Source organism: Vulpes vulpes, chromosome 8 (genome assembly GCF_048418805.1).
Source record: "Vulpes vulpes isolate BD-2025 chromosome 8, VulVul3, whole genome shotgun sequence".
Lineage (NCBI taxonomy): Eukaryota > Metazoa > Chordata > Mammalia > Carnivora > Canidae > Vulpes > Vulpes vulpes.
In genome coordinates, this window is record NC_132787.1 from 11000018 (window position 1) to 11016483 (window position 16466).

Genomic DNA, 16466 nt, shown 5'->3' on the forward strand with positions numbered 1-16466 from the left:
TCTCCTTACTACTCTTCCTCCGTCCAGTATTGCTACCCTCTGACCGGTTATCCACCTGTGCCAATGGAGATCATTATAAAAAGCAACACTGGCTAAAATTCTTAGTGGCTTTCTTTTGTAAACAGTATAAAAACCTTTTGTTAGGATGCCAAAGCTGTCCATATCTGCCCTACCCGAGTGCTCTGTACCTGTAATCTTACCTCCCTTTCTCCCCCAACTTCACCCTCTGGTGCCTCGCTCAATCCCTGGTGAACTATTAACAGCCTCTCTGTCACCTCTGTCTAGACTGCCTACCCCACCTTGTCAAGTCCACAGCAGTTGCAAGATCAGGTTCTGGAGTGAGAGAGCCTGGACTGGAAGCCACTCCACCACTCAGCTGGATTACATTGGGGAAATTGTTTATTACCTTGTGCCTCAGTTTCCTTACCTGTAAAATAGAGGCTATAAGAGCAGTATCTTTGTCATAGAGCTATTTTTTATTACTTATTTGTAAATGGCATAATACATTTACAGTAGCTTCTGACACATACAAATATTCTATACATGGTGGTAGTTGCTGTTACCAATGTTTTTCACCTGATTATCTTTTTAAATATTTATTTATTTTTATTTGAGAGAGAATGAGAGCACATGCATATGAGCGGGGAGGGGAGGAGCAGAGAAAAGAAGAGATGCAGAGTCCACTCTGAGCTCGGAGCCCAAGGTGGGGCTCAATCCCAGGACTCTGAGATCCTGACCTGAGCCAAAACTGAGAGTAGGATGCTTAACCAACTGAGCCACTCGGGTGCCCCACCTTATTTGCCACAGCCTCTAGAGAGATTTTCCTGACCCCTTGCTCTAGGTCAGAGACTTTCCAACTAACCTACACATTCCTCTATCATAGCACATTTCATACTCTCCTGTTTGTGTGTTTGTCTTCCCCACAGACTAGGAATATTCCTGTGTAGGTCGGAACTCTCTCTTACAAGTCTTAGTGCCTGCAGCACTAGCTGAATCCTTGACAAATAGGTGGTACAGAGTCGATGTAGAAGAAACAGATGAATGAATGATATAATGGCACATCATTGTCATTTGCTCACTGACTTACAGTGCAAGGAACACCTTGACCCGTTTCTCTCGTTCATTCCTCACCTCAACCCTATACAGGTGGCAAAGCAGGCATGATTACCATTCTCATTTTAAAATAAAGACATTCAAGTTCAACCATATGAAGTAACTTGCTCAAGGTTATATAGCTAATAGATAAAGAAGCCCAACCTGAGAGCTAGGTCTTCTGACTTCAAATTCCATGTCTTTTCCCCTCCAACAAACAGAAATTTGCTGGTGGAGAATTATGAGGTGAAGGAGTTTAGGACTGGGATGAGCAGAGCTGTGGATGGCATGGAATCAGCTAATGTGCACATATCAAACAAAATGTCCCCAGGGAATGGAAAAAGCTAAATCTTTAGAAATGTCTGATCCTATTTACCCCTGAATCATTTAGGGTTGTTTTTAGATACTAATAAAAAAGACTGAATACAATAGCTTCCATAAACCAAGGATATGTCTCTTATCTAAAAGAAGTTCATCTTGGGATGCCTGGGTGGCTCAGTGGTAGCCCATGGGTGGTAGGGAGGCTCTCTGGTCATTAAGAACCAGCCTCTCTTCATCTTTTTGGTCCACTGTCTTACTCTAAGGTGGTCCCCAAGATTCCTGCCCCTGGTGTATATTCCAGAATAATCCCTTCTCTGTAGTGTGGGCAGTAGGGCAGTATCTTGAATATGATGGATCTCACTATTGCAATTAGGTTACATTCTCCAATAGAGGTGAAGAGATTTTGCAGATGCAATTAAAGTCCCAAACCAGTTGGCTTTGACTTAATCAAAAAGGTAAGCCAGCTATTGAAATTCCAACATCTACATGGGAAAGAAACAAAGAAAGGCAAAAAATAAAAAAATAAAAAATAAAAAATAAGGAGCCCCTCCCACTCATTTACCTCCCACTTTTAAGTAGCCTTCTCAGCAGTCCGACATGGAACTCCACTTAGCTCTCCAAACTAGACACATGTAGGTACACCTCTCGCCAAGAAGGCTGGGAAATGTGCTCAGTTAATGAGGCACTTTATCACCCCCGATAGTATAAGGAAGGAACATTGGCCACCAGGTAGACCACTCTCATAGAGAGACTGAAGGCCTGAGATGTGAGTGACTTGCTTGCCCGAGGCCTCAAGCCCTGTCTTGGCCAGGACTACAATGTTCTGACCCTGACTTCATGTGCCAGGGCTCCAGCAGCAGGCAGCTTTGTGGGAGGCCAGAGGCTTTAACCAATGCCCTGTGCCCATCTCTCCACCAACCCTATGAGCATCCTTTCCAATCGCCTTGCCTTTCCTTCCTCTCCTATGACCCCAAGCACTAGTAGTGCTGATCACAGGACTTCTGCCAACAAAGACTAGGAAATTGGGTGCTAAAAAAGACTGAAGGGGAAATCAGTCATGCTCAGCAGGAGCCAAAAGCCATTTAACCAGGCAGAGGCATTAGAGATACAGCTAGAAATGATGCAATGATAGGGAAATTGGGGGTAAAAGGGTAGATCTGGGAGTTGTTCACATATAGAAACATGAGCAATGTCTGGGGTGCAGTAAATGCTAACTGCTTAATTGCTCTGTGGGGTGAAACATTTAGCAAATGGAAGTAGGATATCCTTGTTCTATCTACACAAGTACAAAATGTCATTTCCCTCACCTCTAAGAACTCTGGGTGAGTTTCCACAAGATTTGCTACATTTCCTGGTTGTTGGTGATCTTCTAACACCCAATCTTCTTTTAACTCGAGCCACTTCCTTCAGAAGGTAAATTCTTTTCATGTAACAAAATCTATTCCAGTGTAATGATAGAATAAAGTGATGCCACTGTTGCATGGCTCTGGAGAGGTATGGTGCAATTTTCAACAATTAAATGGCCCAATCATATCCTCATGACTTGTCTTCATAAAAATTATTATGTTTACAAGTGCCCGTATCATTTGCTAGGCACCAGTAATAAGAGGAATTGCAAAGTCAATATTTTGAAATAACTATATGACTAGCTCCCTACAACATGATCACCACCCCCCCCCCAACAAAAGTAAAAATTACTTAGAGAAAGACAGCCAGTGGGTGTTTATGAAGACAGATCCTGGAGTCAGAGAGCCTGGGTTTGACCTCAGTCCCATGCTTAGTAACCTAGCTCAGCGACTTGGTCCATTATTTAACCTCTCCAAGCCTCAGTGTCTTTATCTGCAAAATGAGGGCAATAATAGTACCTGCTTCATAAGGGTCTTGTGAGAATTCAGTGGGAATACATTTCAGGCCCCAGCACAGTGCCTGGCTTAACAAATGCTAGCTATTATGATTCAGAGTTGTCTCAACTCTGTTTTGCTGTGTCTTGGAAGCACTAACCTATAATTCCAACCTGTTCACTTCCTTCCGTCTAACTCCACAGGCCACGGCGATTTCCAACAACCCACACATATTTCTGGAACCGGAAGGCATCTCATAAATCGTGGGTCCAGCCGGATACACAACCAAGGCTGTATCAGACCCTCTGGGCACCAGTGGTATTGAAAAAGCACACCCAATTGAGAATCACTGACCTAAGCTCTACTTTTCCTTTTCTAAAGGAGGAAACTGAGGCCCAGAAAGGTAAAGAATCTTCTAGAATCACAACACCATTTTCAGGATCTGCTTATTGGCAGACCTGACTCAGACCTGAGACTGGGAGCCAAATGTCTTGACTCCAATTGCACAATTTTGGCACTACCTCAGGCTGCCTTGTGGAATTCAACAAGTATTTCCTGAGAAACCGCAGTGGGGGTCATGAAGGAGAATAAGATGGTGACCCTGCCAAGAATGGCATTGAAACCTAATCAGGAATACAGGCATTCTGATGTCAAGAATTCTAATTAGAGAAGTGCCAACAAAGTGCTAAGAAGTTCTAAGTGCTGCATCTAACATATGACGCTTTCATGAAGAAGATATAACTCCTGCTAGACTTTGAGGGTTAGGGAGTGAAAGGAGACATTCTTGATAGAATAAACCACTTGAGCAAAGACCCGGAGGCTGAAAGAGAAAGAGAGCTTACAATCTTCTTGAACAGATGAGGAGATAGAGCTGAAGCCTCTGGGTTCAGGAAATGCCAATTGTCCAAACTCTCTTACAAAGCTGTGGAAAGGAGAAAGACTCCCTATGCTCTTCCCCAAGTATCCACAGAGCATCTGCTTTCTGCCTTCCCTTCATTCTGAAACACGGGATGCCATGGAGGGTAGCACCAGAAACAACTCCCATGGGATTCCACTCTGAAGACATATGGGAGGATGAAAAGCTCATTTCTCATTCTTTGGAAAAGTAGAAACAAACAGAAATACATCCAGCTCCTCTATCCAAAAGCTCAGGAGATGATACTGGTGATTATGACTTATCATCATTATAATTGACCCTACTTGAAAAAAAGTTGGAACTCTAATATTATTAGGTCTTCTGTTCTACTCTGGAGTTCTAGTAAGCAATAACTACAGCTTTCCATCACCATGTAAAGCTATCAAAATAATAAAAATAACACAGTTCCAATTTTCTTTATAACCTTTTTAAGTTGTTAAGAATAGGTTTAGAGTAGATAAATCCTTCCATCTTGTGCTGGTTAGCTATTGCTGTGTAACAACCTACCCTAAAACCTGATGGCCTAAAACAAGTGCTGTACTATGCCCATGGATTCTAGTAGATTAGGAATTTGGACAGGGCACAACATTGGTGGCTTATTTCTGCTCCTTGAGGAGATGCAGAGGGCAGAGGCTGGAATCATCTGGAGGCATCTTCACTCACTGGTGGTTGATGCTGACTGTCAGCTGGAACCTCAGCTGAGCTGTCCACAGGTACTCCTAACGTGGCCTTTCCATATAGGCTAAGAGAGGCTTTCTCCCAGCCTTGGGGCTGGGTTCCACGCATGAGTGCCCCAAGACAGCAAGACAGTAGTGCATGGCATTGTGTGATCTAGCCTTAGAGGTCATATAGTAACACCCTCTTAGTTGAGGCAGCCATATCGCCAACCATGTCCAAGGGGGAAAAATGCAGATCCCACCTCTCAACTTCCATCTTGTGCTGGAATGCCAAGATCACATTGCAAGAAGAACCCATGGGATGGGAGATAGTACTGCAGCCATCTTTAGAACACACATTCCAAGGAATATCCTACGTCTGCCTGCCTGCCAACCTGAAACGTGTCCCATAAAAGGAGTAGCCTGTGGTAATCAAGTGTTTCCTCAGCAAGAGATATTCATTAAAAAAATAATAATAACATTCAAATAGCACTTTACAGTTTGCAACTCGCCTTTATGGTGTTCACAATAACCCTGTGTGGTAGGAATTATTCTCCCACCACTCTACAGAGGAGAAAACTGAAGTTCAGAGAAATCCTATGTCTTCAGCAGAGACACATGGCAGGTTAAGGGTAGACTCAGAATTTGAACTCAGAATCTTGGACTCTAAAGTCTATATTATTTTCACGCTTCCTTTCAAGTAAGTGAAAATGTGTTTATCCAACAGATGATGGTAAATACATACATAGCAATCAATAAAAACCAAGGGAGTGAATAAATCAATGAACCGTAGACCCTAAAATTATTTTAACAGAGCAACCAGTCATTTACCAGAGAACTAAGGAAATGGGACACTAGCCAAGTGAGTTTTTATGAAATAGGAAAATCTCTTTTAGAGGGTGAGTCCTGAAAAATGCAACAGTAGAAAACTCTAAAAGCCAAAGCTGATTCTCCAACTGGGGAGGGACTCAGTCAGTGCCAAAGATAAAATTGTGAGTACTTCCAAACTGCACAAAAAAGCTTGTGAGGAAAGAAGGTTTCGTTTCTGTTTTTCTTTTCAATCACAACTTGAACATGCCATAGACAATTTAAATAATCCCCACTGGGATCCAGGTAAATTCCTCTAGGATAACTAGATACCCTTGGAACACTGAAATAGCTGGTCTTCATGTTTAATTCTTTGGACCATGTTTTTCTTCAACCACAGACTGCTAGTTAGAGTATTGCTTGCCTGATTGAGAATTTGAAACAATTTCTTTTCATCTCTTCCCAACAGTACTCCCCAATATTATGCTAGGAGGCATTGCATTAAGCTTTTGACGAAGAACATCTTGTGTCATTTCAGAATTAACTAAACCCTTCTTGGAAATTAATTCTCTGAATATCAGTTCTACTTCAATGAACTGAACAATGAAAAGCCATCAAATGACTTAATATCTCAGTGTTACCTTTAAAATGCATTCAGGGACCAATAAATGAGGAAGTAAATTCCCAGTTCCTCAAATGTTCTCAGAATTGGCAGAGTAAGCAAAAAAAAAAAAAAAATAGAAATCTTCATGTACTCTTAGACGTAAGTGAACAAAGAAGACAATAATTACCCTCAGATTTCCAGATTATAATTATTTTGCCCTAAAATGTTTTATTTCAGGATCCTTCTCATGAAAAGTTCATTAAAGGAGTTGAACATTGGTCATCCAAATCATTTCGGTATCTATAAATCTGTCCCAGATAGGTACTGGCACACAGAGACAAATTCATATTTTCACATAATTCAATATGCTTCTTTTTATTTCTCTGCTGAATAGGAAAAAAAGTAACTCTCATGACTCTAATCTCCTTTTTAAAATGGCCCATTAATGATTTACAAGGGTGGTTTGTTTTCTTTTTCCAACGGAAGGGAAATAAAACTTTGCATGAGTTCTCTTCTAAGCTAGCTTTTCAGAGCACCAATATGAAAAGTTATAAAATCCTGTGAATAAGTAGAACCAAGTTCAATCTTTCCTCTTGGCACCCTAGGCCCTTTATAAACTTCTCTCTACTTGCTTTTCCCATCATGTCTTTCTCCATCACCCTCTAGCCTCTCTACTCTTAAGCTCAAGAGAATCTTTCTCCGAACCTTTCTAAACCCATAACTGAGTCACACTCTATGTCTCATTCTATGGCACGCCTTGGCCTCTGCCAAGGTCCAGATCAAATACTTCCCTTGGCTGAAGCACCCTCCGCTCCACACAGAGATCCATAATCACTCTGACCTCACCTTACCTCATAAGAACAGTACAACTTCTACTTCATCCTGGTTGAGTTTTAAGTGGTAGCTCTTAATGTATCTGCCACTCTAGATAGATTGCAAATTGCAAACTCCCTGACAGTGGAGCCATGTATTATTTCATCATTATATTTCTGTGCAATACCTTAAAATAAGCTCTTGGTTTTTTTAATGTTTATAATAGCCCATATTTATTGATCACGTACTATGCATCGGTCTCAGTAAAGCATTTTAAGGTATCCTTTCAATTCATTTTCACAAGGACCCTAGATATAAGTACTATCATTTCTCATTCCCACTTTACAAAGGAAGAACTGAGATCATATCATTTTTAAGTACCTTCCCCAGTGTCTCACAGTTAGTAAAACTAAGATTTGAATCTGCATGGTCAGAATCTATAGCTTAAACTCCTAAATTATATACATTTCCACTTGATCATTTCTAACTCAATTTAAATGAAGTTCAAAAAACACATAGATTCTATTTATTCACTGAAAATGAGGCTTGAAAATGGGCAAAAGGAAAAGCTCCATTTTTTTATGTGTTATCTTTGCCAGCTACAGACTACTATTCTCTGGGATTTGACCTTTCATAAGCCAACACCTAGATTTTCTTAAAACTAGGTATATTTTTAATCCATTAATCAAAGTGAATCCGTCTTCTCTTAATATCATGACACCACCCTGAGTATTAGCAAAGCACACTACTATTCATTTCATTCAGATACATAATTATGGAACATAAAAGAGGAAACATTCTCTTTTTCTAATCTCTTATAGCCACTAAATGATAAAGAAGGGGATATATGTCAGGTCAAAAATAAGGGTTCGAGCTGTGTCTACATGGCCAAATCACTGAGTCAAATATCCAGTAGGCTGATTGGTATATTTTTAAAATACTTTATTGCTCAGATTGGTCAAATCAATTGAACTGCTTCATGTATGCCGGTAATCACCATGTTAATGCTTTTTCCATGTACCTATTGGTTGTGTAAAACACATCCTAGAACAGTAAGAGATAAACTAATTGAGAAACATTCAACCCAATTTTTTTCTCATCCCTTCAGTACATTCTCCACATTGTTGCTGGGGCAATCTTTCTAAAATGTGACCTTGAAGGAAAAGAGGTGAACCTCATGTTATAGCAGCTTTATTCATAATTGCCAAAACTTGGAAGCAACCAAAATATCCTTCAGTAGGTGAATGGATGGATAAATAAAGTGCAATATGTCCAGCCAATGGGACGTTATTGAGTGCTAAACAGAAATGAGCTCTCAGGCCATGAGGAAAACAACAATAGAAGAATCTTAAGTGTGTACTATTACGTGAAAGAGCCAGACACAAAAACTTCTATAGTATATGATTCCATAGATAGGATGTTCTGGAAAAGGCAAACTTAGAGGAACAGAAAACAGATCAGTGGTTGCCTGGGATGGGAGGAGAGTTGACTTCAAGGGAGCAAGCAGCCTGAGGGACTGTTTTGGGGAGACGGAACTAGTCTTCATTTATCTGTGATGGTTGGCATATGGTTGGTCAGTATATGACTGTGTGTATTTGTCAAAACTTATAGAACTGTACACCAAGAAGAGCAAATTTTTACAGTATGTACATTTTTACGAATAAAAATTTTAAACATTTGTTTAAAATCCATCCATGTCTCCCCAGCACTGACAGAAAAGGCTCTACTTGCTTTTTAAAAAAATACTTATTTACTTATTTTAGAGAGAGAGAGAGAGAGTACACAAGTGGGGGGAACATGAGGAGTGAGGTGGGGGTGCAGAAGGAGAGAGAGAGAGAGAATCCCAGGCAGACTTCGCCAAACATGGAGCCTGACAGGAGGCTGGATCCCACGACCCCAAGATCGTGACCTGGGCTGAAATCAAAAGTCAGCCACTGAACCAACTGAGCCACCCAGGTACCCCAAGTGCTTTAAATTAGCACTCCAGGCCCTTCCCAGCATGGCACTTCCCTCCTGTCTAGTTTCTTCTCCTTCCCTTTCTTCAGGCTAGCCAAATCCCTTGTGGTCTCCAAATGACCCCACCACGTCTCACCTACTTGCTACTGTGTGGCCCCTGCCCACTGCCTCTTCAGACTTTTCCATCCCTGTGCCACACAATAAATACCCAATCAGAACTAATCCTTTGCAGTTCTGCAAAATATGCAAGGCTATCTCAAGGCTCTCTGCCTTTGTGTTTGCTCTGCCTGGAATATTCTGTATCCCTTCACCCTCTTTCCTATCAGCTTATAAATGGTCACATGTCTATTAACATTCTATTCTAACATTATCATCTTTATGAAATTTTCCTGAAGCCTCCCCCAAAAGCCCATGTATAGACTTCTATCAGAGCACTTAAACACATCTTAGGCACTTGTTTCCATATCTATTTTTTTAAAGATTTTATTTATTGAAACACACGAGAGAGAGGCAGAGACACAGGCAGAGGGAGAAGCAGGTTCCATGCAGGGAGCCTGACGTGGGAGTCGATCCCAGGTCTCCAGGATCATGCCCTGGGTTGAAGGCAGGTGCTCAACCACTGAGCCACCCAGGCTGCCCTTCCATATCTATTTTGAGCAGAAACCATTCTTACTCACTTTGTATTGCTATTATATAGAATATTTCTGGCACATAATAGGTGTTTGATGTATGAATAAATGAATTAATGAAAAAACAAGTGAATCAATTAATGAGCGAATAAATTTCCTTATCTCAAATGCCATACTATTCCACTTAGGAAACTCCAAATTATCCTTCAAAAGACTGCCAATATCACCCCACATCTGAGCAACCCACTCCAAAAAAATGCTCTATGCTTCTTTGATATTTATAAATGAGTGTTAATATTATCTTTTTCCTGTACACATTTATGTAAATAGGCAATTAAACTAGACTGTCAGTTCTTCCAGGACCTCCCTTAACCATAGATCCCCAGCATTCAGGAGACAATACCCGACTCAAGTAGTTACTCAATAAATCCAAGCTTTACGGATGAGTGGACTCCATGCTATCCTCACTCTCCTCTGAGTCGTGGGCCCAATGAGGCTGCAGTGATGCCTATAATGGGAAGTGTGTGAAAAGAAGGGAAGTTCTTTGCATAATAGAGTAAGTAAAAAGGCAAGAGTACTCCTTCTTACCCAAGAGTAATAAATATGAGGGATTAGAAATGACCTTGAACCACTCTTTCCTCTAGAAAAATAATCCCTGAAAGAAAGCAAAAGGAAAAATGAGCAATGGTAGGATAAGCAAAACTGCTTATACAAAAGAATATTTGGAACAGAAAACATGAAGTGAGGAGATGCACATTAATTCTTCCCAAAGATCAGAATTTGTTTCAGGGCTGTTGCTCAGCACCATCCGTCCCCCGGCATGTCTGCAAGGCACATGGCTTCACCTCAGCTGAGGTCTTCAGTGTCCCAGGAATGATGTAGAATCTGCAAGGGGGAAATGATTCCACTAATGGAGGAGGATTCCCGGTTCGAGTTGGCTATGGAACATTCTGAGTCCAAGTGCAGTAACACATGCTCTTCCAATCACTGTGAGAGGGAGTTTCTAAGAATTTGACCAAAACAAATATTTATCTTACAGAAGAGGAATTTGTGAATATTGAATTTTTCCAAAAGTCCCGTGCTGGAGGAGCACCCACAATTCCTCTCTGAGATCATTGGCTGATTTTTTTCTTTCTCTCTTTTTCTCAGAAGACATCACTGCCTTTTGCCCTCTTGGCGCTGATTAGTTCATCGCCCAACAGGTACTGCAACATTACAAGCTTAATGAGACTACTCACCCCACAGTGTAACCCCAGGCTGCATTGTCCCCGAATATAAGAGCCAGTGTTCCTGCTACTCATCATAAAATTTCCATTAGTCATAATATTTTAAAACACCATAATTGTTATCAATCCTTTGATTTTTTTTCCTAGGTATGTGTGTCTGTGTCTATGATGATTCTTTTATCCCATTAAGTAAGTCATAAACTTGATAAACAGTAATGCGTGGCAAATCTAAAATGTGTATGTCCACATGCAGGGCCAGTACCCACACAAAGCTTCTTCATTGCCAGTCCTCCTTATCTGAGACCCTACAAAGTGAAGCCGCATGCCAAGGTACTGTGTGGGAAACCTCACACACATCCTCTCAAAAAAATGCCAAGTGTTCCCTCCTCACGTAACTGACTACTTCTCAAATTCAGACTCTAGCTCAAATGTCTCTTCCTCAGAAGGAACTTTCCTGAACACCATCTCTAAAGTAAGCATTCCCTGTTGTAATCAGAGCCTTCTCTTATTTCTTCTCTGCATTTATCAAAATGTATAATTACTTCTTGTTTACTCTCGGTTTCTCATTAAAATGTCAGGTTGATTAGAGCAGGAGCTCTCAGTTTCTTGTTCACCATTATAGCCCCATTGCCTAGCACAGCGCCTAACACATACTTGACACCCAATAAAATATTTTTTGAATGAATGATACTTAACAAATAGCTTTTGGGGATGCCTGGGTGGCTCAGCAGTTAAGCGCATCTGCCTTTGGCTCAGTGCATGGTCTTGGAGTACTGGGATCAAGTCCCACATCAGGTTCCCTGCATGGAGCCTGCTTATGTCTCTGCCCCTCTCTTTCTGCATCTCTCATGAATAAATAAATAAAGTCTTTTAAAAAATCGTTTTTGGAATGTTTCAAATTCAGTTATGACCTCACTTGTCCTGTGACTTTGGGTAAGTTGCTTAACTTCTCTATGGTTCAGTTTTCTCCCCCTAAAATGAGGCTATTCATTGATCTAATCATTCACCTTGCAAGGTATTCAGTATAAAGAAAAGAAAAAATGAATGAATAAATTGATGTCCATTTTCCCATTTGGAAACATAAGACATTATATGCTGTTCAAGTACATATGGCCAGTTTGCCAGTTATCTATGACTGTGTAGGAAAGCACCCCAAAACTTAGTTCCTATGAGTCAGAAAGTTGGGAAGGGCTCTGCTGGCCAGCTCTGACTTGGAACTTCTCATTCAATCAGAAGGTGACCAGAGCAGAAACAGGCGAAGGTCTAGAGCAATGGAGGATTGGCTAGTCATCTCTTTATATATGTGCCAGCAATGATAGATTAAATAGATGGAGAGAGAGAGAGAGAGAGAGAGAGAGAGAGAGAAGATAGATACATAGAGACACAGAGACAGAGACATTGCTCTGAGCTCCTTTATGCAATCTCTACAGGTAGACCAGTTGGGTTTCCTCATAGCCTTAGGACAGTCAGATTGCCTAACTGCCAGCACAGGGCTCCATTGCAAGTGTGCTCGCAAACATAGCAGAAGTTGCATTACTATTTACCACTTAGCCTTGGAAATTAACGTAGCATCCCTCTGCCCTATCCTACTGGCTAAAACAGCTCCAAAAGCCCACCTAGTTTCAAGAAGAAGCAACATAGACCAATCTTTTGATAGGGGGAGCATCAAAATATTTGCAAGCATATTTTAAACCATTGCAGCTTACTTTCTGGCACAAATTATAGAAGCAAAATATCTCTACCCCATCCTAAGACCCCTATAGTTTCATTACATTAAAGTATCAGACTTGAGATTCAGGATCTGATCATCCAAATGAAATCCGAGAGTGGATGGCATTCCTTGGGTACAATTCTTTGGGTACAGTTCCTCAGGCACAGTTTCTCCCTATTGGAGGCCTTATGGAATAGTGATAAGTTGTCTGTCCTAACATACAATGATGGGACAGGGATAGGGTAACCATTATGGGCACTCTCATTCATAAAGGGGAAAATGAGGAGCACATAGCAATCTCTGGTCCATGGCAATACTGAAGTCCAGAGGGGCACATGTTGCCAGTTTGTTGCTTAAGGCCCAGTCCTACTTCCAGAAATGATTCTCTGTGGTTCTTGGTCCCTTGCTCTCGGTTTTACCCCCTAAGTCATTTTTACCTTTCAAAAAAATATATATCCTGTTTGCCACTGAGTAAGCTTCTCAGCCCCCTTCCTGACCATATCAGTTCAAAGGAACAAAGACCTCTTTTAATTCTGTCTTTGTCCTTTTTTAGTTCAAGCTGATACAATTCTTCTAAAAACTTGGTGGGATTTTTGTATGCTAATGTATAATCCACCCCATTAAGCAGAAGCTATACAAATCTCTTCAAGGAAAGCCTTCTCTGCCTTGGACTTCTGCAAGGTTGCTATAGGAAAATTTCTGTAAGATTCTTAAAAGTCCTATTGCTTAACAGAGAGGGTCTGTGAGATGTGCCCTTAAAATCCTTAAAAGATGTTTTATCTGTTTGAAAGGATCTATGAGATACCTACCACCCCTGATATCATTCTGAGGTCTTAATAAAGGATATTATAGGACCATTATATGATCATGGATTTGACCTTTGCCCTGAAGTTATTGCTTAATTTGAGAGTTTTTTGCTCTCTGATTAGACTAGAAATGGTTTTATTTTCAAACATAGAGAGTCCTGGCATCTTAATACTTCCTCTAAATTTTTGCTGAAAACTGAACAGTTGCATTTGTGACTTGCCTCTCTGTTCATCTTAGTACACAAACCTAAAAGACATTTCAACATTTTTTTTCAACATTCTGCCTACAAATTTTCTTAGCCAGATCCATCAGTTCACCTGGTACATTTTCTCTTTTCTACATTCCTATAGATGACAATTTTGCTAAACTTCCCATCACCTAATAAAGGTCCTCTTTCCCCCAGTTTTCAATAGTTTCCTCTCTTTCCTTTAAACTCTACGACAGATTCCTCAAGGCCATCAAGCTTCTGCTAACAATTTCTGCAAGGCTCTTGTAGCCTCTGCGTGTGGCACAGACCCAAAGCTACTGCCACATGCTTTAAGGTTCTGTTAGAGCAGAACCTCACTGCAAAGTTTTAAAAAGCTGCCCCATTTATCTTCTGATGTGCAACAAACCTCCCAATACTTAATGTCTGAAAACAACACACATTTTATTATCACTTATGGTTTCTGTGGGTTAGGAGCCTGGAGAGGGCTTCCTCAGGTAATCCTGGCTTGGGGTCTCTCGTGTGGCTACCGTCAAATAGTGGCTGGAGCTGGAACAGTGGAGGGGTTGGAGAAAATCAGGAGGCAAAAGAGGTCAGTGGCCGACCAGGCGTCTCTCTTCCTTCAGGTAGTCCCAGGGCTTCTCCATGAAGTCTCTTTGCATGAACCAGCTTGGGCCTCCTCGCAGGTGACACCTGGGGCTCCAGCCTGAGTATTTCCACAAGCAAGGCAGGCTCTGCATCACCTTCCATGTCCTCCCTTTAGAAGTCATAGAGCATCACTTCCACCCATATTCTATTGAGCAAAAAATCAAAAATCCTCTCCAGTTTCAAGAGAAAGAGCCTAAACCCCAGCTCTTGATAAGAGGACTATTTTTTAATAAGAGCAGATGTATTTTCAAGCTGCCACATCTAGTCAGTATAAAGTTGCAATGGAATTACTCGCTTTCTATTACATTAAAAGAAATAGGCAGTTAGATTCATTCACTCATTCCATTACCCATTCATTCGTACTCCCCAGTCCTCTCTGTACATCCTGTTGGTGCACTGATCACACTGTTTTCAAATGACCTGCTTTTGTATCTGCCTCTCCCCTTCCACTGTTACATCCCTGTGGGTAGATGTTTTATTCATCTTTGTATCTCCATTATTTAGTGCAAAATCCGACTCACATAAGATGCTCAAATAATACATGCTGACTAAATGGATGAATAAATTAATAAATTGCCATATTACCTTGTGTACAAACATTGAAACGGAATACCTCCTATTAAGCAATGAATCATCAAAACTACACTTATGTCTCTATTCCCTATTGCCAGAAAATTGTGTTCCTATTAAGAGAAGTCAATGGCACAATTTATGTTTATATTGGCTTTCTTTTACAAGTGTGCATTTTTACATCATTCATGTACCGTTTCGATATAGTCATTTACCTGCACATAGATGGCAGAGAATCTGGACTGCCCCAGGATCCAAACCACTGAGACAAATATCAAAAATATTTCCCACAAGCCAGCCAGCTGAATCCCCGCACAGCACTGACTGCCCAACATGGGGAAATGACAAGGCAACGGACTGTTGAAAAAGCAGCAGCAGGAGCAAAAGAAGCGATCACGGCAGAGGTATGGGCCTTGCGAGGAGAATCACAAAGCTCTGCTCTAATTCTGGGTACACATCTATCTCAAGGAGACTGATCTCAGGAAGCCTCGGGGCTTAATAAATCTTTAAACACAAAAAATCAGATGGATAAGAAGCCGGGGTGGTGGGAAAAGATGTACAGCTCCAAGACACTTGATCATTAGGAACAAGGCAATAGAGCAGAGTATAAGGCTGGGTTCCTCCTCAGAAGAAGAAATCCAGGGGATGGATGAAATGAGGAGGAAGGACATACTAATTACGCATGTTTGGGGCCTGTGTGGGGGCGGATGTCAAGGAGGGGCAAAAACAAGAAAGGAAATAGGGAGTGCACTTAGCATGATGAGCGCCGGTTGATATAGGGAAGTGTTGAATCATTATATCACACACCTGAAATTAATGCAACACTGTACTGGAATTAAAAGAAAAGGAAGCAAACAACTAAAAGATGAAGATAAAGATTTTAGCAGAATCAGACCAAACAGGCAGATTTCCTCCCTGAATCTCCACACCCTCACCTAAATTCCAAGTTCCTCCCAAGATGAGAGTTGCTTCCGGAAGCTGCCACGTGGTCATCATCACTGAACCAGACAGATTTGGCTGCCAGCCCCTGCAGCTCTAGAGCTTAAAGGCAAAATGGGGTGTTTTATTGTTGTTGTTGTTTTAGCTCTGTTATAAAATGATCCATTAAGGCAGGTGGATCAATTTGGCTAATCAGTCATATAACTGTTTGGCTCCATCTATCAGCTCATCTGTTTGCCTCTGAAGGATGGCATGAAACAACTGTTGAGGAACAACAGTTACAGCAGAAGATGTTTTCCAAACTCCTCTTGCTAGCAGTAATAGGACCTTGTGTTTTCTCAAGGGCATAAATTCTGGGATTGGGTGGGTGAGCCAGTAGGTTCATGGAGGAGGGTATTGAGAAGCTGAGAAGGAGTTAGAAATGGTCAGGGGTAAACAACTATGAAATTCAAGCATTTTTTAATGACAAATTCTTATTTGTTGAGAATTGGCATTTGTTCCTCACCCTTAAAAAAACCACATGTATTCTATTCAAACGTTCTATGGAGAATTATCAAAATTATCAAAATAAACAGATTGCATTTATAACATTCCTTTGGGGAAAAAAACCTGAAGCTTATCTCAAAATGCATCAAGTGTTGATACCATGAAAAATAATTTTGTTTGCCAGGAACATGATTGAGGTGGGGTTAGCAGAGTTCCCACATGATCCTCTGAGATGAAGT